Source organism: Peromyscus maniculatus, chromosome 16 (assembly GCF_049852395.1).
Source record: "Peromyscus maniculatus bairdii isolate BWxNUB_F1_BW_parent chromosome 16, HU_Pman_BW_mat_3.1, whole genome shotgun sequence".
Classification (NCBI taxonomy): Eukaryota; Metazoa; Chordata; class Mammalia; order Rodentia; family Cricetidae; genus Peromyscus; species Peromyscus maniculatus.
The window spans coordinates 21,362,777-21,386,738 of NC_134867.1; the positions used below are offsets into that span (position 1 = coordinate 21,362,777).

At 37.9% G+C, this 23,962-nt stretch overlaps 1 protein-coding gene across 1 annotated transcript in view; it reads left to right on the plus strand.

Annotated features, from left to right (window-relative positions):
• Positions 1-23,962, plus strand: part of Rfx6 (regulatory factor X6) — a 45,482-nt gene that overhangs the window by 1,735 nt on the left and 19,785 nt on the right. The window contains exons 2-4 of the mRNA XM_042261973.2: positions 5,277-5,354; positions 6,614-6,641; positions 21,403-21,510. The gene's annotated coding sequence lies outside the window, so the exon portion shown is untranslated. The remainder of the gene's footprint in view (positions 1-5,276; positions 5,355-6,613; positions 6,642-21,402; positions 21,511-23,962) is intronic.

The following is a 23,962-nucleotide window of genomic DNA, read 5'->3' on the forward strand; positions in this document are numbered from 1 at the left end:
AGACATGATGGGCAAAAGCTATTATCTTATTTATTGGAGGTGATTTAGTGGGTTAATAAAACTGATATGACAGCTGCTCTTATCACAGCAAGTTATTGCAAGTCCCTGAGCAGCTTAACCGCATCATTTCCTTATCGGTTATCATTTGTGTAGTGTAAACAGCGAACATCAGGGCTCCTGGCTCAGTGGGAACATATGTTTCAGGAATTCTATGAGAACTGATGAGAAAAAGAAGAAATGTAAGCATAGGTATACACTGATCAGCTAATGAAGAGAAGTGCTAGGCACAACGTGAGCATGCTAGCTGTGTAAGAGAGATGTAATGATTTCACCTCATATACTAAGGATCTGTTACAGTTATATTATGAGCCTAAGAATTAATTAATCATTCCTGTGCATTCACAACTTACAAATGAGCTCAGTCCCTTGACATAAAGCATAAGTCAGAGGACAGTTACTGCTAATGAATGAATACAATTTTGTTAGAAAATTAGGAAGACTAATTGTGTGACCAATATTGTCTTCTAGAGAACACAGCTAGTTAGACTCAGAATGTTGGTGGTATTTATAACCTGTTTCCCTTAGTAAAATGGATGTAATCATATAGTGACAAAGAACTGAGAAATCCCAGAATGGCCCATAAAACAAACAGCAGGTAGGGTACGTAGATCAAACCAGTCAAGCCAATCTTACTCTTATTCACCATGTGTTAGCATATGCTCTTGTGTTGTGATATTCCTGGAAACTTCCTAGCAAGATTTATTTTAGCAAAATCTATGAATGACAAAGCGGTGCTGTAAAATGCTACAGCGGAGACGAAGAATCCATGTATACCCTGCATGAACCCACTCCTCCCAGTTTTACGGGGTTTATATTTAACTCTAGGAAGGCAGGAGTCCTCGTGCACTATCTCCTCTCTTTTCTGAAAGACACTAAATCATCACTAACTAAGACGATAACAGGTGCCTTGTTAGACCAAAAGAAAGCTTAAGGGGAGACAATTGTTTTATTTGCTCCCAAAGAAGCTAGGTACAAAGCACAGCAGTGGATAGAATAGAACCCTGGGCTGTGTGTCGCCACCAGCTTCGTGTCTAACATGCTGTCCTCACGTCTGTCCTACACAATACTCAAACACACAACTTTTGCTTTGCCCAAGTGTTTTATTGGTAACGTGGAAATTCACAGGGACGGGTGCTTTCCATTGGCTTTAAGAAAGTTTGTGTTTTATTGGTTTTCCAATCTCTAGGACACAATGATTTATAAATGTTTGAGGATTTCCTCAAATCTTAGTGCTTAAGCCATGGGACGTAGATACTAATGATTGCAGGGATAAGGCCACAATGGGATAAATAGCTGAGAGTGGAATTCAGTGGACAGAGAGATTAGTTTTGTCTCAGAGACTAGGCAGTTCCGCACGCTAACAATATGCCTCAAAGTTGACTAAGACAGATCCTATCCCAGGAAGGGAGGGAGACATTCCCAGTGAAGAGTTCAACAGAACAAAGGTAGGAGCCAGCACAAGCTCTTTATGGAGAGCAAGTAATCCAGACAGAAATGGGTAAGTTTACAACATGTTCACTGGCTGAAAGGAGTCACCAGATATTCTTTTTTTTTTTTTTTTTTTTTTTGGTTTTTTCGATACAGGGTTTCTCTGTGTAGCTTTGCGCCTTTCCTGGAACTCACTTGGTAGCCCAGGCTGGCCTCGAACTCACAGAGATCCGCCTGGCTCTGCCTCCCGAGTGCTGGGATTAAAGGCGTGCGCCACCACCACCCAGCTCAGATATTCTTATATTACAGATGATAAAAAATTTTGATCTCTACCAGAGTTTAGATTTATGGTGATCACACATACATGACTATATATGTTTGACCTTAATTGGCAAGTTCTTTTTTATAGTTTCCTTTACGGCACATTGTTGCCTTTAAAACTTTTTCCACATATTCATTCAATTATTCAACAAGTTTATTGACTTCCTGTTACAGGAAGCTTGTAGACTAGAAGGCTTTATTTACACGTAGAAGGTCAAATATGAAACATCCCAATCAATGTTACAGGTCTTAGGGATTCATGCTGATTATTTGTGCTACTCTAACTCAGGATGACTCCTAGAGAGAGTGTGCATGAGTGTACACGTATTCAAACTGTATTTGACTTAAGAATTTCTGATTGTGAGTAAGCTTGAGATACAAAACTAGTTGTGTCTTCTGCATTTTGGGTTTGAGGGCAACATGCACTGTTGAAATACAGAGTGCTCTGAGAAACTGTGGCCTTGAATTTTGCCTTCAACCCAATAAGGCTGTTAAATCTCCTTTAAATGAACCACAGGGTTGGTAAGAGGGCACATGGGGTGAAAGAATTTGTCATGCAAGCCTGACATTTGAGCTTGGTCTCTAGAAATGATGGTGGTAGAAGGAGAAACTAATTCCTGAAAGTTGTCCTGATCTCCACACACAGGCACTCACAGTCACACTCGCATGTCATGTGTCTACATACACAACACATACACACTCGCATGTCATGTGTCTACATACACAACAAAAATAATAAATAACATTTAACATAACTCACAGATTTATTTCAAGTTTTATTATGAAGTGGTGATAATATTCTCCTTATAGACTGCATTTGATATCATGTAAATACAAAGTTCTTTACATGAGTAGAAACTCAATAAACAGCAGCAACTTCTATTATCATTTGCTATCATCCACTTCAACTGTAGCCTGTGTTAATTTGGAATCGCCTTTTTTGGCATTCTTTTTTGCTCCAAGACCATTAACTCCTCAAGGACAGAGATCCTCCTCTATCTATGTTCCCTAACACACAGAACACAGAACACAGCTGAAGAAAGGAAGACTCTCTTTCAGTGGTTCCCTATCTCCAGGCATGTTCATAAGATGGCATTGATAGAACACGTTTGTCCATCTTATCAGTTATAAATAAGGAGACATTGCTAATGAGAAAAGCTGCTGCTTCTCTGCTGTAGAGGTGAAGGTCACTGACCAAGTCAGATCCCTGGTGTCTGTGTTGATACATCACTTAAATTTGACTAGTGAATAAAATGCACAAAACCTTGACATTGAATCCAAGTAGAAACAAAATCTTCTATTTGTGAACTTTCTTGCTCTAATGGTTGGATTGGTAATAAAAAATAAACAATAAAATTGTTTTCTAAAATAAGAAAGTAGTAAATACATATGAAACAATCTTAATATCATGAATAAGAAAAAAATACAAATCCACAATAGCCAAAGTCTTGAAGGATGTTGCAAATTAAAACAAATACAACTGCAGGTAATTTTAGAACCTGGAAATGTACTTGCTTCTGTGGTGATCAGTGTGGTCACTCATGTCTATTTCATCCATCATTATTCCGACAACTATCACAATGGCCAGATGTGATAGACATGCTCCAATGTGTATTGAACTCATGGCTACCTCTTTGATTTATCTTGTTGTCTGCTGCCTGCAAAGGCAATGTCGTTCTTTACAGACTGAATGGCAAACTGCTTTACCATGGGATAGAATTATTTTATTATAGGTTGAAAAGGGGGGTTAGAGATGAGAAACAAGAAGATGGGAGTTCTAGTAAGTTTATCAGTGTTTGGAGCGATGCTTAGCATATATTGTCTTAGCAAGTGGCTGAAGTGTAGTTGTTTAAACTGCAAAGGCCAGAGAACAAGTAGTAAGCTTTGCAAAAGAACATGAAGTTATGATGTTTTTCCATTTAAAAAGATTCTCTTGTCTTTGGTTACCACTTATTTATTTTTTCTAATGCAGTGACATTGTACTGGTATCTCAGTTCTAAAGTTTAAAAAGGGAAGTATTAATACTTATTTCAACCCCCCAAGCTCATAATCCTAATTCTACTACTATATCTGACCATGACCAAATGTATATAAATCTGCTAGTTTATTCATAGTTTAAGTACTGCTGTTACTGTTTATTATTCATTATTTAATGGTTTCTGTTACTGCATTTCTTTTGATCAAGACTTTATTAATTAAACTTCTTTCTTTTACCGTAGAAATGTAAAATCAGTTCAGCATTTCTGAGCCTTCATAGACTTATTATTTTTCCATCTCCTTGATTGTTTTAATATGCCACAGGGATCCTCTTGCCTTGTATCACATAGTATAGCTTTTACAATCTATCAAAGTGGAGTAGTTTTGGGAGTTTTCTGTTCGAGGCTACAGTTTTTCTTACCCAAACTGAGACTTTAAATCTTGTCTTCCATACTTACAAAATATCATTCTACCTGTTTCTCAACTATAACGTCATTTTAATGTATAGATCCATGTATATATACACATTAGTTTTTAAAACCACTATCTAACTCAAGTGACCTTGAGTCAATAGAAACAACTTTGCTGCCACGGGCCTTGTGTTTGGAGGCTCTGATCCCAATGTCTTTCAGCTGCTTGCTTTCCTAGAGCATCAGGAAGTCCATGTGTCACTCATGAAGGAGTGAATGCCTTCATCCACAGATTGCACCTCTCCGCTGGGGCTCCTGGAGGCCTAACACTTCTCCTCTAAACAGCTTTGCTTTCTTGATCTCTGGGGACCTGCTCCCAATCCATTGACAGGAGGTTACCTTGCTACTCATGTACATGACTATAGATTGAAGAGTGGCTATGGGAAACTTGTGAGTGGTGGAAGGATCTAGAATGTATGGTATTCCTCCCCCTATCCCACCCAGTGAACAAAGCAAGAGCTGAAAAATGGTAAGGGTGGGTTCCCCCAACTATCACACTCACACCTGGAGCTCCATGAATCTAAGAATCCTAAATTCAAGTCTGTTTGCTAGGTCATCATGGGTGTGCCCTGTAAATGTAATAGCACAGTAATATCTTATGTAGCAGTTCATTTAATTGATTTGTATTTTTAAGTAGTTTGACATTCTATATGTACTTCTGTTCTGGGCCATCAAAATGTTTAGGTTTGGAACTACACCAAGCCCTTTTTTAAAAATTCCTGATGTCAAAAGAGTGGCTTGAAGTATATACCTGCCATTGCTCTATCCCCTACGCTGATATGGGAATGCCAAAAGTAACATACAGTTAGTCTAGAGTCCAGTGGAAATGGCCTCATCCCTTAGTTTCACCCACTTCCTGACCCTGGATGCATCTAGATGGGAAAGCATGGGGGAAAGGTGGGCAGTGGTACTGCCCAGGGAATGTCTTCTGGGGTTGGCAGTCCTCACTACGTTGGTTCCGTTATTCCTGCTTTTCCTTTCTCTTTCACTAATACAGAAATGGCTCCTGTCTTGCTGCAGGTATCATTACTATGGGATTGGCATCAAAGAGACCAGTGCATATTACCACTCCGTTTATTCTGGAAAGGGCCTGACAAGGTAGAGTGATGTCACATTCAAGATGTATCTCTGCAGTTCTTTATATATGCTTAATATATGTTCAATAAAATGACTTTGTAATTTTGTTTATTATGAAGATGTTTTCTTCTAATCATCAAACATAACATCAGCTTTATGTGAACATTGTCACCATACAGTCTATATTACTTGATAAATTATATAATTTTAATGGCTAGTGAGAAAATAACAGTGAATTAGGTGTCCCCAAAAGATGAAGAAGAGAACTCAAGGAAGCAGAATTGCCTTTAAATTTGCACTTACTCAGGGGCTGGGGAGGTGGCTCTAGGGTTAAGAGCACATGTTCTTTCAGGGGACTCACATCCTCCAACTAACAACCATTCAAAACTCTAGTTCCAGAGGATCCAATGCTGTCTCTGGCCTCCACAGGCACAGCACATACATGGTGTACAGACATTCATGCAGTCAAAAACACCCATACATATAATGTAAAAATAAATAAATCTTTCAAATATTCTCATTTACTCATAAGATTGGCTCGGTTTTCAGGCTGGATTCAATAAAAATAAAGTTAAAAATGTGATAGTTTTGAAGATACAGTTATTTTAAAAATCCTTGCACTCAAATAGTACCTTACCAACACAGAAAGGTTATTATACTAATTGCTAAACACATAATCTTGAGCACTGTCTTAGTAAGACAGTAAGATATGATTGTGACATTTGAGTCACTGTACAAAAATCCATGTTACTATAAAGAGCACATTGTTTTAAGCTGCCATTGACTATCAGGCTCAGGATATTAATATGTGAGGTTATAGTCAATAAGACCAGTGGGTATACAAATTTTAGAAGAATGTTGGTACATACTAATTAAAACTGATTCTGAGACTTCCTTGTGGTGTGGTTACTGAGAATTACTTGTAATTCTTAAAAGAAGAAATACTTTTAAAAGTAAAACATCTTAGGGAAAAATAAGTCACTTGAGTTATGTCAAGATGAATTCAGATGTTACAGTAGCAGGTTACTAGTGAATACCCACAATGAAACATAAATACAGGCCAGGACACATCCAAACCTTTAGTATAAAGTGTTTTTGTTTACTTCAAATCTTACCCAACTTCTTGAGATATCTTTTATTTTAATTTCCTCCACAAACCACTTTTTCTTAGACATTTGAGCAGTAATGATGTTGTGAACAAACTTTGAATGTCCTCTGTGTTTTCTTGGGTGCTATAAGTATAATTGTTTCAAACTAATGGAAAATGTATGATTTTTAAGGTTTTCGGGGAGCAAACTGAAGAATGAGGTAAGAATGCTTTTTGTCCCTGTTTCTGCTTTGTGTGTTAGAAGCTCAAAAGTTTTGTTCTTTAAATATAAAAGCAAATGTTATTTATTGGGAGCTACTTGGAAACAAGGACTCCAAATACAGTTAAGTCAGACTTGGAGTGAGAATGTTTGCATAGACCTGCTCAACAGCTTCCAATTCACTTGGGAGGGATAATTTTCAGTGATCTAATACCACAGACTTAGGAACTTGAAAAGTAGACCACCATTGACCTAAGAATTTTGACTTCAACAATTAGAAAACTCTAGTAGAGGATACAGAAAGAACTGGTGTTTGGATTATGCTAATTCAGGAAAAACCTTTAAGAATTGTCAAGAAGCCCCAGCACTATACTGCATTGTGGTCTGTTCTGCTGCTTTGTACACACACACACACACACACACACACACACACACACACACACACTCACATACACACACAAATGCATGCGCACACACATGCACATGCACGCACATACATGTATGAGCTCTCACGCGTGCACTCTCTCACACCCACAGGTGCATGCACATACACACACACACACACACACACACACACACACACACACACACACACACACTGTATGCAATCTTTTCTCCTTGGCTTCCTCTCCAACCTCTCCTTAAAGAACAGATCAGCAAACTTACTTTATCTAAATGAGTTAGACTACCATTAGGGACTGCATGGCTAATTAGGCACATGATAAGACCTTCATTATCTTCAGTTTAACTAATCATTAAAACAAGGTGCCACAGAACTAGATGCACACGACAGTGTGTTGTACAGTAAATCTTAGCCAAAGGTAAAGTGTAACTCCATTAATTTGATGAAATAATGCAAGCACATTATCTTAAAAAAAATAATAAAAGCCCCCAACCTTCTGAAATGACCAGTTTCTTTCCAGGACTTTTAAAACAGTTAATGGTTAATTACGTAATAAACTCCAGATTGCTCTTTTATCAATGAAATAATGGCTTTTTATTAAATAAACAATTATGAAACTGCAAAAATATTGACTTAGAAATACATTTTGGTTCATTAAAGATTAGGCCAATAGGGGTTTTAAGTGATTTCGCTCAGGTGTTCTTCTTGTCCGATGAGGTGTGGCAGAACTTCTGATCCATTCGCTGATCTGCCATGTGGACAGCACATCTTAGTCCACAGAGGAAAAGGAGACTGTTTCTCACATCTACTTTTTCCTCCTTAGCTGACTACATGACTAATTCAGATTTGGCTAGTGAAGATTTTAACAAACTATTCTAGGCACGTTATGTGGACTGTGTGTTTTCTACAGGCACCTGGAACAATAGTAATGCAAGTTTGTGATGATGACTAATATGACACAAGAAAGGGCCTTTTAAAAGCTAAGAACTAAGTAATTTGTTGTAGGCAGAGGACCGAGTTTGAGGCCTTGCATGTGTTAGACAGTTTCTGCTACTGAGCTGCACCCCCACCTACCTGAAGTGATTCTTAAATGATATTTGCACAACAAAGTTGAAATTTTAAAGTTATTCTGTGCTTAAGGTAATCAACAATTCCTGTTTGCTAAGGACAAGAAATAATCAGTGCAAATCTATGTATACTTAGTGTTATTTGAACATTAATAATTCTGAGATAGGTTGAGGAGCTGCCAATACTGTTGATTTACAGCCAAGGTAAGCGAGGCTGAGAGGTGCATGGGTTTAAAAACAATCAGAATAGGGCTCTGCATTTTAAACCCATGATCAAAGCTATTAATTCACATATTCATGGTACCACAGTCTCCAAGGGACAAGGTAGTATGTAGATATTCATGTGGAGTTTAAGACAATCAAAATTCGTAAGAACACAAAGTAACTATGCTTCCTGCCCTCTTTGTCTTTTGTTCGTTTTTCTTTTTTAATTGTTGTTTAGCTTCTGCTGTGGCCAGTTTTTGTTTGCTTTTACATTTTGAAGTATTTAAAGATTTGCAAAACTATGTAGAATAAATAATATCCCGTATACTCACCATCCCTGCTAAGACTTGAGAATGAGGTGCATTTCTTCCCTTCAGCCTGGAAAGAGGAAAGGCAGATTCAGATGAGGATGCAAACTCTGTGATAACAAGCTGAGCCAGCTTCTCTTAGGTGGTGTTTCTCTCCCAGGTCGTGTGCCCTGAAGGAGCATGGAAAGAAAGAAGTTCGATGAACTTTAGGAAACATGACTCTTCTCTAGGAAAATCAGTTATTCTCAAATGCCATTCCTAGGGAAAAATGCAGTCCTAAAGTTCTAGGTGCCCACTGCATGCTGGAACTCTTTTGGGTGACAGATATCAGTTATGTATCTTCCCGGGAGAAGTAGGAAAATTCAAATGATTTTTGATACTACTTCACTTCTCATAGATCTTCTGTTGAAACATGAGGAAAAAGTCTGTACAAAGTAAAATGGTAGGATATTATAGAATTTGAATGGCAGGAGTCAGCAGAAATATTCAAAAGCAGTCATAATTTTTCAAAAGCAGGTGTATATAAAAATTAAAATTAAAAGATTTTATTGGTTAGGTACACTAGTTATAAATATTCCAATTCTTTCTAACTTGTGTATATATTCATATTATAATAAACATTTCTATGGTAATTAATGTTTTTAAAATAATAAAAATAGCTATAAACATAGTATAGAAAAATGTACAGGAAATAATAATTAACAGAAGTATAATCTTAGGAGAGACCATAAAAGGACATGTCTAGTAGGTACCAAATATTATGGCTTTCTGATATAGACTCAACTATAGACAGAAAAAACAATGCAGTAGAAATTCAGTAGCTGGAAAAAAAACCCTAGTATGTATAAGGATTGAGTGTAATTAGTGTTGACTAAAATAAAAAGGGAGGAAGATATTTCCCAGACTTGCCTCAAGTCTTTGCTAGAGGTAGTTGGGTTATCAAAACTAAAGATAACACGAATTATAACTGTGTCTTTGAGAGAAAAACAAAGTTATTTTTTGTTGTTATTGTCATTTTTATTCTTTACTATTATGCTTAATGTTCATTTTAAAACAAAAATTGATCTCTTACAAAATTGATTTTATGTTAATATATGTGCTTGAGAGAAAGAGATGCTGATGGTAGCTTTTATAGTTTATTTGGTATAAAACCCATAGACTTACTTGTTTTGTTGTTGCTAGTTTCATTTGCTTGCTTTTTTCTTCTTTTATTGTTTGAGAACTTCACACATGCATATAATGTTTTTTGATCAAATCTGCCCCCTCCTTTACCCTTATCAAATGAAACTTGGAAGGTGGCATCCAAGAAGAAACTGAGTCTCCCTCCCCCAGCAAACGTCAATTACAAATAGTTCCTCAGCTAGGGGTAGGACTTTGTGAGTTCCTCCCCCAACCATGCTGGGACTTTGACTGGTTTGATCTTGTGCAGATCTTATGCATGTGGTCACAGGTGCTATGAGTTAATTTGTATAAAGGCACTATTATTTCCAGCAAATACTGTTTTGCTACAGGTGTGTACAATTTCTGTTGCTTATAATCTTTTGATACCCTCTATCATGATGACCCCTGAGCCTGGAAGAAAAGGGGTGTGATACAGATGTCCCAATGAGAGCTGAGTACTACATAGTCCCTTATGTTCTACACATTGGCTAGTTGTAGATCTCTATATTAATAACTATCTAACACAAGAAGAAGCTTCGCTGTTAAATATTGAAAGATGCACTAATCTATGTGTATAGAAATAGGTCATTAGGGTTTATTTTAATACTATGCACATTTTGCAGAATGAGAGTATTGTATTCTCCTCTAGGACCTATGACTTGTCTAGACAGAGATAGTATTTATAACTATATTCTGGGTTATGGTAGTTAGTTATCATGTGAAGCTATTACACAAAACTTAAAATTTTTAGTCACATTAGGTATATTTCAAGTGCTTGTAAGTTATATGCAGTTAATGGTTACTATTTTAGACAGAATAAATTCAGAACATTAATATCATCATAGAAGTTCTACTGAAAAGTGCTGCTGGAGGATGCATAAAAAATTTGACATGTTAGAAATGTAATAGAATTAGGTTGACCAGATGTTTCAGAGGTTAAGAGTACTTTCTTAACCAGTTCTTAGTTACCAGCATCCACATCAGGTGACTCACAAACTCCTAAAACTCTAGTTTTAGGGTATTTGACACCCTCTTCAGGCCTCCATGGGCACCTGAATTCATGTACACACAACTACACACATGCACATAATTAAAAATCAAAATATAAACATCTTTAAAAAAGACACAGCCAAGTATAAAGTAGGTAATTCATATAATGATAAAAAATGACTATGACAAAGTGATGATGTTCAAGGCACCTATTTTGGTTGGCTAGCATTCATATTATATGATCAATAAATATTTTGAGTACTAGCAATAAAAGTTGTCAATAAAATTTGCTCAATACAAATATTTGTTAGAAAAATGAAAACCAGGTTTGGTGGTGCACACATTTAATTCCAGCACTTGGGAGTTCAAGGTTAGCTTGGTCTGCAAAGGGAGTTCCAGGATAGCTAGGATAGGGATATACAGAGAATCCTTGTCTGAAAAGAAAAAGAACAAACTGGAAAGAGAGAAAGAGAGAGAAAGAGAAAGACAGAAGAGAGACAGACAGAGACAGAGAGAAAGAAAGAAAGAGAGAAGAAAGAAAGAAAGAAAGAAAGAAAGAAAGAAAGAAAGAAAGAAAGAAAGAAAGAAAGAAAGAAAGAAAGAAAGGAAAGAAAGAAAGAAAGGAGGAAGGAAGGAAGGAATGAAGGAAGGAAAGAAGGAAAAAAGGAGGAAGGAAGGAAAGAAGGAAAGAAGAAATGCAAATTTATTAAAACTATTATGAGTGACTTTTCACAATTATTGGATTAGAAACAATGAAAGTTCTGAAAAAATGCTGTAGTTAGGAATATTGAAGAAAACACCAATGAATACTGTAAGAGGCAATATCTGATGAAGTGGAAGGTGCCATACTTGATGATGGCATTCCTAGAGAAACCATCAGAGAACAGAGAGACATCTATAAGGATGTTCATTTCAGCGTTGTTTATGTTTTCTGAATACTGGAAAATAATTTAAATATCTATTGTGATTTAATCGTAATGAATGAGCTGTCTTTAGTAGTCATCTAAAACACCTAGGGGGTGGGTGACAAAGGACAGTTAATGTAGAAGGATACATATACTCTATGGTGCCAATTTTAAATAATGAGTATTATCCAGAACATATTCATAGAAAATACGTTTTTAAAGTATGCATAGGAGTGATTGAGACCACACCCAGATTATTAACGACTCCTAGTGGAGAGGGAAGGTATTGCTTGAGTAACGAGGGCTGCGAAGGCTGCTTAAACATATGCCTGTCTCATGTATTAGTCAGGGTGGCAAGTCTACGAGGTTTTATTATCTATTCTACACAGCTTTGCAAAGTCACAACAGAAGCTAAATAGCAATGAAAAAGAAAACACAAACAGAAGGAGGACAGTAAGTCAGTTCCTTTGTGAGCTTATGAATTCAGACTGACTTAAAGTTTTAGTTGATAGGCTGGGCGGTGGTGGCGGCGCATGCCTCAAATCCCAGCACTCGGGAGGCAGAGCCAGGCAGATCTCTGTGAGTTCGAGGCCAGCCTGGTCTACAGAGTGAGATCCAGGACAGGCACCAAAACTACACAGAGAAACCTTGTCTCAAAACAAACAAACAAACAAACAACAGAAAAGAAAGAAAGAAAGAAAGAAAGGAAGGAAGGAAGGAAGGAAGGAAGGAAGGAAGGAAGGAAGGAAGGAAGAAAGGAAGAAAGAAAGAAAGAAAGAAAAAGAAGAGGTTTTAGTTGATAAATACAGGTTTTAAATGTGGAGAATTTCTCAGAACCCTTTAATTCCTTGCAATAAAATGAAACCTAATTACATTATTTTGTGAAGGAAAGCTTTTCTCTAGAAACTAGCTATTTTTTTTAAAATTTTTATTTCCTTCCATTGAAAATAGATTCTTTTCTCATATAATATATCCCAATTATACTTTTCCCTCCCGCCATTCCCCCAAATTCCTCCCTTTTCCCTCCCCTCCAGATCCACTCCCTTTCTATATCTCCCGTTAGGAAAGAACAGGCTTCCAAGAGACAACCACCAAACACGACAAAATAAAATGTAGTAAGATGCAGCAAAAACTTTCATACTGAAGTTGGACACAGCAACCCAACAGAAGGAAAAGAGTCCCAAGATCAGGCACAAGAGTCAGAGACCCACTTGTTCTCATAGTCAAGAGCCCTATAAAAATACTAAGCTGATAGCTATAATATATACAGGACCTGGTGCAGACCCATGTAGGTCCTGTGTTTGCAGCTTCAGTCTCTGTGAGCTCGTATGCACCTTGCTTAGTTGATTCAGAGGCCTTGTTCCCCTAATGTCCTCTACCCCCTCTGGCTCTTATAATTTTTCCACATCCTCTTGAATGAGATTCCCCGAGCTCTGAGGAGAATAATTTGATAGAGACTTCTCATTTGGACTCTCTCCCCTATAATATTTGGCTGTGGGTCTCTGCATCTGTTCCCATCTGCTGCTTGAGAAAACCTCTCTGGAGATGACCAGATAAGGCACTGATCTATGAGTCTAAAAGACTGCTAATAGGAGTCATTTTATTGATACTTAAAAAAATACCAGTAGTTTTTGGTTTCACCCTAGGTCTCTGGGCTATCTAGTCTCTGGTTCTTGGTTACCAAAACAGTGTCAGGTATGGGTTCCTTCTTGTGGAGTGGGCTGACTACTCCCACAAGGTTTGTGCCACCATTTCCCTAGCAGGACAGATTAGGTCAAAGGTTTGTGGCTGGGTTGGTTTCCACAGGAGGCTGGTTTTATTAATGTTTGACTTCTTGTGTGTTTGAGCAATATGGTGTTGAGTGTTTTTAATAATTTTCCCATCGTTCAAGTTTCTCTTTTGTAAAGGTAGGAATTCTTATTAAATTGAGGAGATAAATGATTTTTCATTTACTCTCTCTTGTCTCCTTATCACACCATTGTCATAAGATGTAGACTGCTTTGAGCGTGTGTTCAGGAGTGGTATTGCTGAGCCTTAGGGCAGATCTATATTTAGTTTTTTTTTTTAGAAATTCCCACACTGATAGAGGCTGCCCAGTTTACACACCCATTAACAATACATTGCTGTCTTTTGTTTTCTTGAGGCCCACCATTATAAATGGTTGAGGTAGAATCCTCAAAGTTGTGTATATGTTGCATGTGTTGTGTGTGTGTGCAATTGTGTAAGAGAGTGCAGACACACACACTGCAGTGTGCTTATGGGGGGGTCAGAGGAAAACAGTGGGTGTCAGTTCTCACCTTCCACTTGGGGACAGGGTCTTTTTGTTTGCTGCTGTGTATAACAGGTCAGCTGGCCAGAGAGAACCAGGGGATCCACTTTTCTCCACCTCTCTTCTTGCCTTAGGAGTGTCAGGATTACAGACACAGGCTTCCTCTCTGAGACTTTATGTGACTTTCGAGGATTCAAACCTTGCACAGCAAGCCTTTTAATCCACTAAGTCATCTCGGCTATCAAATTCATGTTTCTTCTTTTGGGAGCATGCTTCAATTTCTTATTCTATATCTCAACTGGGTTGTTTCCTTGTTCAGTTTTTAAAATTCCTTGTATAACCAAATATTATTTTTCTGTCAGATGTATAGCCGGAAAGGATTTCTCTCACTCTACAGATTGTCTCTGACTCAAGTGTTTCTTTTGCTATATAGAACCTTTGGAATTTCATAAGGTCCCATTTGTCAACCATTGGCCTAATTTTGCAAGCAACCAGATCTGTACTTAGACACTTCTTCGTTCTCTTCAAGAGTTTTCCTGACTTTTCTCTAGTAGTCTTGGAGTTTCAAGCCTCACATCAAGGTCTTTGATCCATTTACAAGTGGTGTAGTTCAGGATGAAAACAGGATCTTCTTTCATTCTTCAGATGTAGATAATCTGTTTGCCCAGCACCACTTGTTAAAGATTCTGTCTTTTCTCCAATGAGTATTTTTGGCATCCTTGTCAAAAAAAGCATCATGTGGTGATAGTAGTGTGGGTTCCTTTTCCTGTGACTCTTCTGGTTTGGGGTAAATTTTGTCTCAAACAGCTAGAATATCAAAGTCACCATCATCCCTTGGAGAATAGTCTCTTATTTTCATAAACTACAGGGAAGAAAATTCCCCGATAGCCAGCTTGTTTCTCCTTCACATTAGCTGTTCATGGTCAGTTGAACAATGTTATATCAAGATCAATTTCAAGCCCTCCCTCCTTGGGATATGCTTTTCAAATATTTGCAGACTGTTATCATGTCCTCCTTTGTCATCACGTAGCCACACCGGGCCACTTAGTTCCTTTCTTTGTCCTCCTGACAAGTCAGACACTTGTACCTTATAATCACATTTGTCTCTTTTCTGTAGGTTCCTTCTTTTTGGCTCCTAGCAATACGATTAATAGTTTACCCACAAATACTGAAGTCATCAGCCACAAAAGAAGAAAATGAAACAAAACCCAACAGAAAACCAAAGAAACAAAGCAGACTTCTGTGGCCAGTCTGTAGTACATAACCTGGCATCTCCTGTAGCACAACCATAGCAACGAGGATACGGAAAGATAGCCAGTCCCTTCCGGTTCTGTGCCACACACTCCAGAGAGCATAGTATCATTTTTGACTTTTGCCATCTTTGTGCACAATTCCCAGCATAACCAAAGAAATGTAGTTTTAAAAGTTTTCCCTTGGGCTGGTGTGCCTCTTGTACATCTTCTGCCTGTACTGCTAGCTACAATTACACAAAAGTATTTCCAATGTGCAGATTTCCAACTATTAAGATAGACGCATATACTTTACTCTGCAATGTTTTCTAGCATGCTAACCAGTTTTGCTGGGAAATTTGTATTTATAATACACAGAGATATGCACGCATGACCCACCCCACTCCTTGTACTTCAACTTACTATATCCTTTTTCTGTTTAGTTAATTTTTAAAGTAAAATTTCCTTCTCATCTCTTTTTGTGTATATTCTCTGACTCTTTGTAGTTACTACTTGTACCATGTTTAGTATCCTAATGGTTTAAAACTCCAGTCTGAATTTAAATCAACTAAATTTCAGTGACGCACCGAAAATGACTACTTTGCACCTCCATCCCTATCCTTTTCAGTTGTATTACAAATCACACTTTATACATACGTGCCCCCAAACATACACTGGGAGTTATTGTTTATGAAATTATATAGAAAACAAAATGTGGAGGTAACAAACAAAAGTTATCGTAGCGCAAATGCTTTTCTTTCTATGCATTGGTCTTTTAACTCAAGTGAAAACAGAAAGCAGAGTTGCAACTGACTTTTGCAATTACCTTGTATTTATTTACTGTGGTATTGTATTCTCCCAAATATTGTGCATGCTAATAAACTTATCTGGGATCAGAGACAGAACAGCCACAATATTAAACATAAAGGATAGGCAGTGGTAGCACACGCCTTTAATCCTAGCATTTCAGAGGCAGAAATCCATGTGTTCAAGGATACAGACAGGCATGGTGACTCATCACGCCTTTAATCCAGAAAGCGAGCCTTTAGTCCCAGGGAGTAGTGCTAGAAAGCAGAAAGGTATATACACGGCGTGAGGACCAGAAACTAGAAGCATTTGGATGGTTAAGCATTTGGCTGGTTAAGCATTCAGGATTTTGAGCAGCAGTTCAGCTGAGACCCATTCTGGATGAGGATTCAGAAGCCTCCAGTCTGAGGAAACAAGACCATCTGAGGATCCAGCGAGGTGAGGTAGCTGTGGCTTGTTCTGTCTCTCTGATCTACCAGCATTGACTCCACTAACTGGCCTCAGGTTTGATTTTATTAATAAGAATTTTTAAGATTTACCTTTTCTTCTTAGCTCTTTATTGCTTCATGTGGGGTAAGGTACTCTCTGGCATTCTTTCATTTCAGCCTGCAATACTCTGCAAGCTTGCAGAGTAACCCTGGTGATATCCAGCTCATGCTGCGTCCATTCTCTGAGAATGCCTTACTTTCTTTCTAACTTTTTAAACAATATTTTCTTGAACCCTTGGGAACTTCATATAGTGTATTTTGATCATATTCAGTCCCCCTCTGAACCCACTAATTCCTCCCCGATCTACCCACCTATTTTCCAACCCCTTCCAACTTCATTTCTTCTCTTTCTCCTCATTTTTTAAATTATTATTGTTGTATGTATACATACACATAAATATATAAATACAACCTGCTGGGTCTATTTAGTGTTGCTCATATTCAGATAATTTTTAGGATTGACCATTTGGATAACCAATTAGGAGGCTCATCCCAGAGGACGATTGATTCTCCCTGTCTCATAAGGCATTAATTATCTATAGCTCTCTTTATCTAGGGGTAGAACCTTGTGAGATTTCCCCTATCCATGCTGACATATCAACTGATATTGTTATTATGCAGGTCTACTTTACACAAACATAATCTTGTGATTTCATAGTATAGCTCTCCTGTTCTATATAGAAGACACAATCTCTCACCAGATGTCTTGGTCCTCTGGCTCTTACAATCTGTCTGGCTCCTTTCCCACAATGTTCCCCGAGGTGTAGGTGCAGGAGTTATGTTTGATCAATTGGGACTGGGCACTTCACAGTCTGTTATTCTTTGCATTTTGACCAGTGTGTCTTTCTGTAGTGGTCTCCATCTACTGCACAAAGAAGCTTCTTTGATGGGGGTGAAGCTGCATTTATCTCTGGTTATAAAGATAAGTATAGTATTTAGAATGCAGTTCAAAATCATAGAAGTTTGGGGGAAATGGCAATAGTAGGTTCTCTAAGTTCCATGGCATCACCAGCCAAGAGTAGTTGGTTAGACTTACATACAGTATGAGGCATGAACTCCCTCCTGTTGAAGAGGTCCTAAGTTCAATTAGACAGATGTTGACTACCCTCAAGATAAGAGTGCCCCTATTGTGCCTTTGAGGATATCTTGCTCATGTTGATTATTGTGGTTTGTAGGTCCACAGGAGGGTAGGACTGTCACTTGCTTTCCTCTGTGGGCAGCTTGAATACTACCTCCCAGTTCTATGAGCATTAGTTCTCAGAAGGGAGGCCTCAAGGGTAATTCCAGCTCCATTCCTCTAAGTCTCACATACGAAGTGTGTGGTGTCTTCAGCAGCACAGACTTAACCTGTAAACTATGGGAGGAAACAAAGGGACACAGTGATAGCCTCTGTTGGCTGGAGGGGAATCTCATGAATATCCCTGACCAAGAACTTCAAAGATTTTTCAAGCCTGGTACTGAGGATTTTGTTAACTAGTACCTGACTCTTGGGGGACTATTGTCACCCCAAATGAGATAACTTCATTTAAATTACATATGTGCTATACATACACATGCATGTATGTTTTATATATATATATATATATATATATATACATACAACTTATATACATCATATATAGTTTTAGGTAAACATGACATGATTCCTATGGCTTTTCCAAATTTCCTTAGTATGATTACCCCCTCTCCCCCTCTCATTCTTACTGCCTTCCCCATTTAAAAGCCCCCCCACCAATTTTTTTCATTTCCCCTTTCATGTACTTGTTCTCTGCTACTCCTCTCTCTAGAATACCTTCCCCCACCTGCCCCTACTTGGTCCTTCTTTACTTTCCCGGTTTCTGCTCTTACTCTAGGTTACACACTCACATCTAAAAATTCAGAGCTGGGAACTATGCATAAGAGAGCACATGTGAGTGTTTGTCTTTCCGGGTCTGGGCTAACTCACTATGATATTTTCTTGTTCCACCCATTTACCTGAAAAGTTTATGATTTTATGTTTTCTTCATAAGTGAATAGTATTCCATAGCGTATGTGTGCCGCATTTTCATTATATATTTGTCAGTCATAGAACATTTTGGTTATTTCCATTTCTTAGCTTTTGTGAATAGAGCAATGAACATGGCCGAGCAAGTATCTGTGGAGTAGGATGCCTAGTCCTTTGGGCATATTCCAAAGAGTGAAATAGCTGAGTTATACAGTAGATACATTTTTAGCTTCTTGAGGTTTCTCCATACTGATTTCTATAGTGGCCGCACCGGTTTGCAGTCCCACCAACAGTGAGTGAGGGTTCTCTTCCCCGACCTGCTGGCCGGCATTTGTTTTTCGTTGTTTTGGTGATCTTTACCATTCTGACGGGGGTAAGATGAAATCTCATAGTTGCTTTGGCTTTCATTTCTCTAATTGCTAGAGAAAAATGAACAATTTTTTTTGAGATATTTCTTAGCTATTTTTATTTCTTCAATTGCAAACTCTCTGTTCAAATCTACAGTCTGCTTTTTATTTGGATCGTGATTTTTGACTGGTTTTTGAGCTCTTTATACAGTCTGGAAATATATCCTCTGTCAGATGCATAGTTAGCTGGCAAAGGTCCCTTTCCAGCCTCTGGGCTCCCTCTTCATTTGCTTGACTGTTGCCTTAGCTGTACAGAAGGGTTTTAGTTTTATGAGGTCCCATGTATAAATTGTAGATCTTAATTCCTGGACACATGGAGTTCTGTTCAGAAAGTCCTTTCCTATACTGATACTGTTTTTTTTTTTTTTTTTTGGACAGGGTTTCTCTTGTGTAGCTTTGCGCCTTTCCTGGAACTCACTTGGTAGCCCAGGCTGGCCTCGAACTCACAGAGATCCGCCTGCCTCTGCCTCCCGAGTGCTGGGATTAAAGGCGTGCGCTGCCACTGCCCGGCCCCTATACTGATATTGTAAAGAGTACTGCCTATGCTGAGTTTTTTTCCCCTAGAACTTTTGATGTTTCAGGCTTTACAATGAGGTTAAAACTTGTCCTTTTGTTCAAAACTAAATTCTAGCTGGGCGGTGGTGGCTCATGACTTTAATCCCAGCACTTGGGAGGCAGAGGCAGGTGGATCTCTGTGAGTTTGAGGCCAGCCTGGGCTACAGTGAGTTCCAGGACAGGCTCCAAAGCTACACAGAAACCCTGTCTAAGAAAACAAACAAAAAATCCCCAAAAAACCAACCAAACAAACAAAAAAACCCAAAAAACCCCTAAATTCTAGCTAGGCATGGTGACGCATAGCTTTTGTCTCAGCACTCAGGAGTCAGGTGAATCTCTGTGAGTTTGAAGTGAGCCTGGTCTACAAAGTGAGTTCCAGGACAGTCAGGGCTGTTGCACAGAGAAACCTCATCTTGAAAACAAACAAACAAACAAATAAACAAATAAAAACTCACCAACAAACCAACAACAAAAACAAAACAAAACAAAATTCTTTATTTTTATAAGTCAGCATTGTTTTTCTTTTCGGCCTACAGTACTCATCTTTGATGGGCCACTGACAGGGTTCAAAATACATGGCAAATCCAAAGCATAGAAAGTCTTTGAAATAAATCTTGAATTATGAAGACTAATTAAATGGAGTGGGTTGAAATCAACTTGCAATTATATTAGCATATGAAGATTATTTCTGTAATAGTTCTTGACTATTCTTAAGTTTTTATTTAATATTTATCATGCTTGAGAATAGAGGTTAGGGCTAAAATTATAGCAATTAGGAAAAACTGGTTTGCATGTTAATATAAAATTGGTTTACATGCTTATATAGAATCTTTCCATATGAAACCAGTGATTTTTAAAGTATTTGATGTTTAAAGACTCAAGAGTCTTCCAAACTTTTTTGCTGTCTTACCATGAAAATTCTAGAAGGATATTCAAAGCCTGGTACTGATAAGACAGGGTGGAAACCCTGCATGTGTACATTAGTAATCAATCTTTAGTCTAGTAAACTTATTCAACACAACATAGATGAACATAAGAAACCCAGAAGTCTGGAGATGCTAGAAGAGAGGACAAAATTCCTTCCTTCCCATCCTTAAACCATATTTGTAATTTTATTCCTGACTCAAACTTTTGATTGCAACCTCATCTATTTAATTTTTTCTGTTAGTTTTAATTTTTGTTTTTTGAGACAGGGTCTCAGGTGGCCAAGGTTACCTCAGGCTCTCTGTGCCGCGGAGGCTGTCTTTGAACTCCTGGTTCTTCTGTTCCTTCCTCCCAAGGATAACTGCCTTTGAAAAGTTTGTTAACTTCTGTTTCTAGAGTGGGAACAATCAGTTCTGGCCTGTGGGACATTATAAACAGACATCTACTCTTCCCACAGGTGTCAGCTCTGCATTATTACATGTATCACACAATGTGTCTTTGCAATTTTTTTTTTAATTTGCTGAAGACTGTTTTCCTCCAGAGATGCAAAAGAATGACAAACTTCCATATTCAGTGTGGGGGCGCTGACGTAGAGAAGTTCAAATTACAAGTTTGGAAACCAGAAGACTTGGATGCTAATAAAGTCCTAGCAGTAATGAATCCACCCGAGACTCAGCAAGTGGATCTAGTTCTCATCGTCTTGCTTATGTTACTGGGAAATGCACAGTTGGGATCCACCAACCCTTGATTTTGTAGCTAAAATAATTTTAGCAATTCCAGTAGTAGACCTTCCAAAATGTACCATTAACAAATATGAACTTGAGTTTGCTCTCTAAAAATGGCAAATATTCAAAACAAAACTCCCAAGTGGGAGGGAAAATATTTTGATGATGAAGTTATGTAACATTTGGGAGCAAATTGGCTGATGTATCTGGTTAATTCAGTTACACAGTTTACCCAAACCTCTAAATGTACACAGTTTGAAATGTTCATTTTTGTTTCGTTACCGAATTTGGAGTCCATAATCATGACATTTCTTTTTGTGCCTCTCTTAATTACAGGGTGGTTTTACTCGAAAATACTCCCTTAGCTCAAAAACAGGAACACTTCTTCCAGAATTCCCCAGTGCTCAACATCTTGTGTACCAAGGATGCCTTTCTAAGGACAAGGTATCAATTAAAGACACTTCTCTATCGATTTTCTGATATGTTGGCTCCATATCTCCCTTCGTTGGGAATCTTATGGCACTTGCAGGAAGCAGTCAGAAATCTGCATTATCAAACAGAATTGATTGATTTATAGGAGAGACAAATGTTTACTAACATTGATTAAACACTTTCCAATTAATTATTTACCATCTCTATGATAGTGCATAATCAGAAGGTGGTAAAACAAATCCCAAAAGGCTAAGGATTATTTTTATTTAAAGTTCAAAATTGAGGGAAAAAACTATACTGTGTTTATTGCATCCAGATTTTCAGTGGTAAGCTTTATGTTTTTTTTTTTTGTTAGTTCCATTTTATTTCAATAAATAGTCACTGAACATTTCTCTAGGATGAAATCTGTTCCTAGCAATGAAGGGGATGCTAAAGAAATGTAAGGGTTACACAAGATGTCAAGGGAGAATTGTTTTCACTGGGTTCATCCTATAAGTATCCCTCAATAAGAATTTCCAATGTGTCTTTAATAAAGTCTCACACCAAATCTTCTCTTATTTCTGCACTTCTAAAGTCATTTGGTGGGGAATTACTGGCTCTTTATTAGTGGGTACCATTATTGAATCAGAGCTTAATGATCTTTATGTGTTTCTTTCAAGTAAAGCTCATTATATTCACGTTGGATGAAAGTGCTTTTTGACACATTTCATATTTTGAGGTGCAAACACACAAGGATGTCATTAGTACTTAACTGAATCATTTTGGCAATAGGAGTTTTGTAGAAAAATAGGAAACAAAAATAGGATATTGTTTTTTTTAAACTATTGATACATAAATAGAGAAGCAGAGTAACTATAGGACCCACATGAGTGCCAGAATGACCATGCCAGGTAAGAAGAGACCAAGTGGTGAAGATAATTTTCAGATGTTGAATATATCCATTCCCTTCTCTTAACACTTCCAATCACAGTTCTCTAGGTTAGCACACTTTATATTTATAGATATAATGACTTCATACTAGAGAAATTGGAATAAATGTTAACATGTGGCAGCTTGTGGGGGGAGCTGTGGAAATCAATGGGACTTCATTTCTTGGAAGGAGAGTGGTTTTGGCTCTCCTTTGTGGAGAGGGTTGTTTGCATGCAAGCATGCCATGAAAGTGTTTACTGTGTAAATATACCTGGTGAGAGCCAGAGAAGGAGGCAAGTGACAGAGAAAAATAGAGAGGGGAGGCACACGGGCCAATAGTTTATTTCAGTTTCTCTGCTGGCCTCTGAGGAATTCCAACCTTTCACATTGAAATTCTGGTAGATCATTTCTCACTCAGGTACCCAGGGTGATTGATTCTGAGACCCCCTGCTTCTAAGTTCATTCCCAGTGAACTCTTTTACCAGTCCAGGGACTGATACCCTTCTCTCTGTCCTAAGGACAGCTTAACCGTTTTACCTTCCTACAGTTGCCAAGATCTACAGGTGATCTATCAGATCCCAGAAAGCTGAAGCCAGGGGCAGAAAGAGTGGAGAATGCTCAGTGAGGAGCTGATCCCAGTAAATGTCATTGCCAACAGCCTGGGGGTGGGGATGGGGCTGCACTTTCATTCTGCTGCATCACTCAAGGTGGAGATCAACTCCACTCCATGTTCACTGTCTATAGTTGATCTGAATCTTGACTCTTTCTGGTAATGTCAAAAATGATATTTATTCCTAGAAAATAAAATCAAATGTGTTTCTGAAGAATACAAGTACACTACAATTAAAGTTTAGTGTCATAAGGCATGTAAATATTAAACACATGAAATACTAATAATAAGATCTAAAATGTCTGCTGAACTGTGTGTAAAGCAGCATATTTGAAAAAAATAAAGCAACGTGTGAGCTAGAATTTATAATTATATTAGTAGAGTTTGGAGCCAAACATGTTAATTTTTATTAATTTATATAAATTGAATAAGGTAATTGCATTATAAAATTTTAATACATGTATATTACTTAACTTTGATTATATGCATACTCAAGTTACTTACATTTTTCTGCTTTCTCTCATCCCACTGATACCCTTTGTATTTCCTAACAGTATTTTGACAATCTTATGGCTTCCTTTCCATCCTTCACACTGTCCTTATTCTCATGTAAAACGTTTGCCTTGATGACCTATCTAAACATAATAGTTTTGCCTAAAGTGTAGGGCAAGTTTCATTTGCTTTGATGCAAACACCCTCCTGGAAATATCCTGTGGTGAGCATGACTGCTTGGAAAGAGAGTGCTAATTTTCATGCTATCATTATTTAGGGGCAAACTAGACCATAAAGATGGATGCTGTCCCCATAATAAGAGGTAAAACGCAAAATGGTAGGCCAGGCAATGACCACACCACCATAAGACGCTGCTGTGATCCAAAGAGCTAACATTCATCCTTTTTCTCAAACATACACTAACCACTTTGTATGTGTTAATTCATTTAGAAC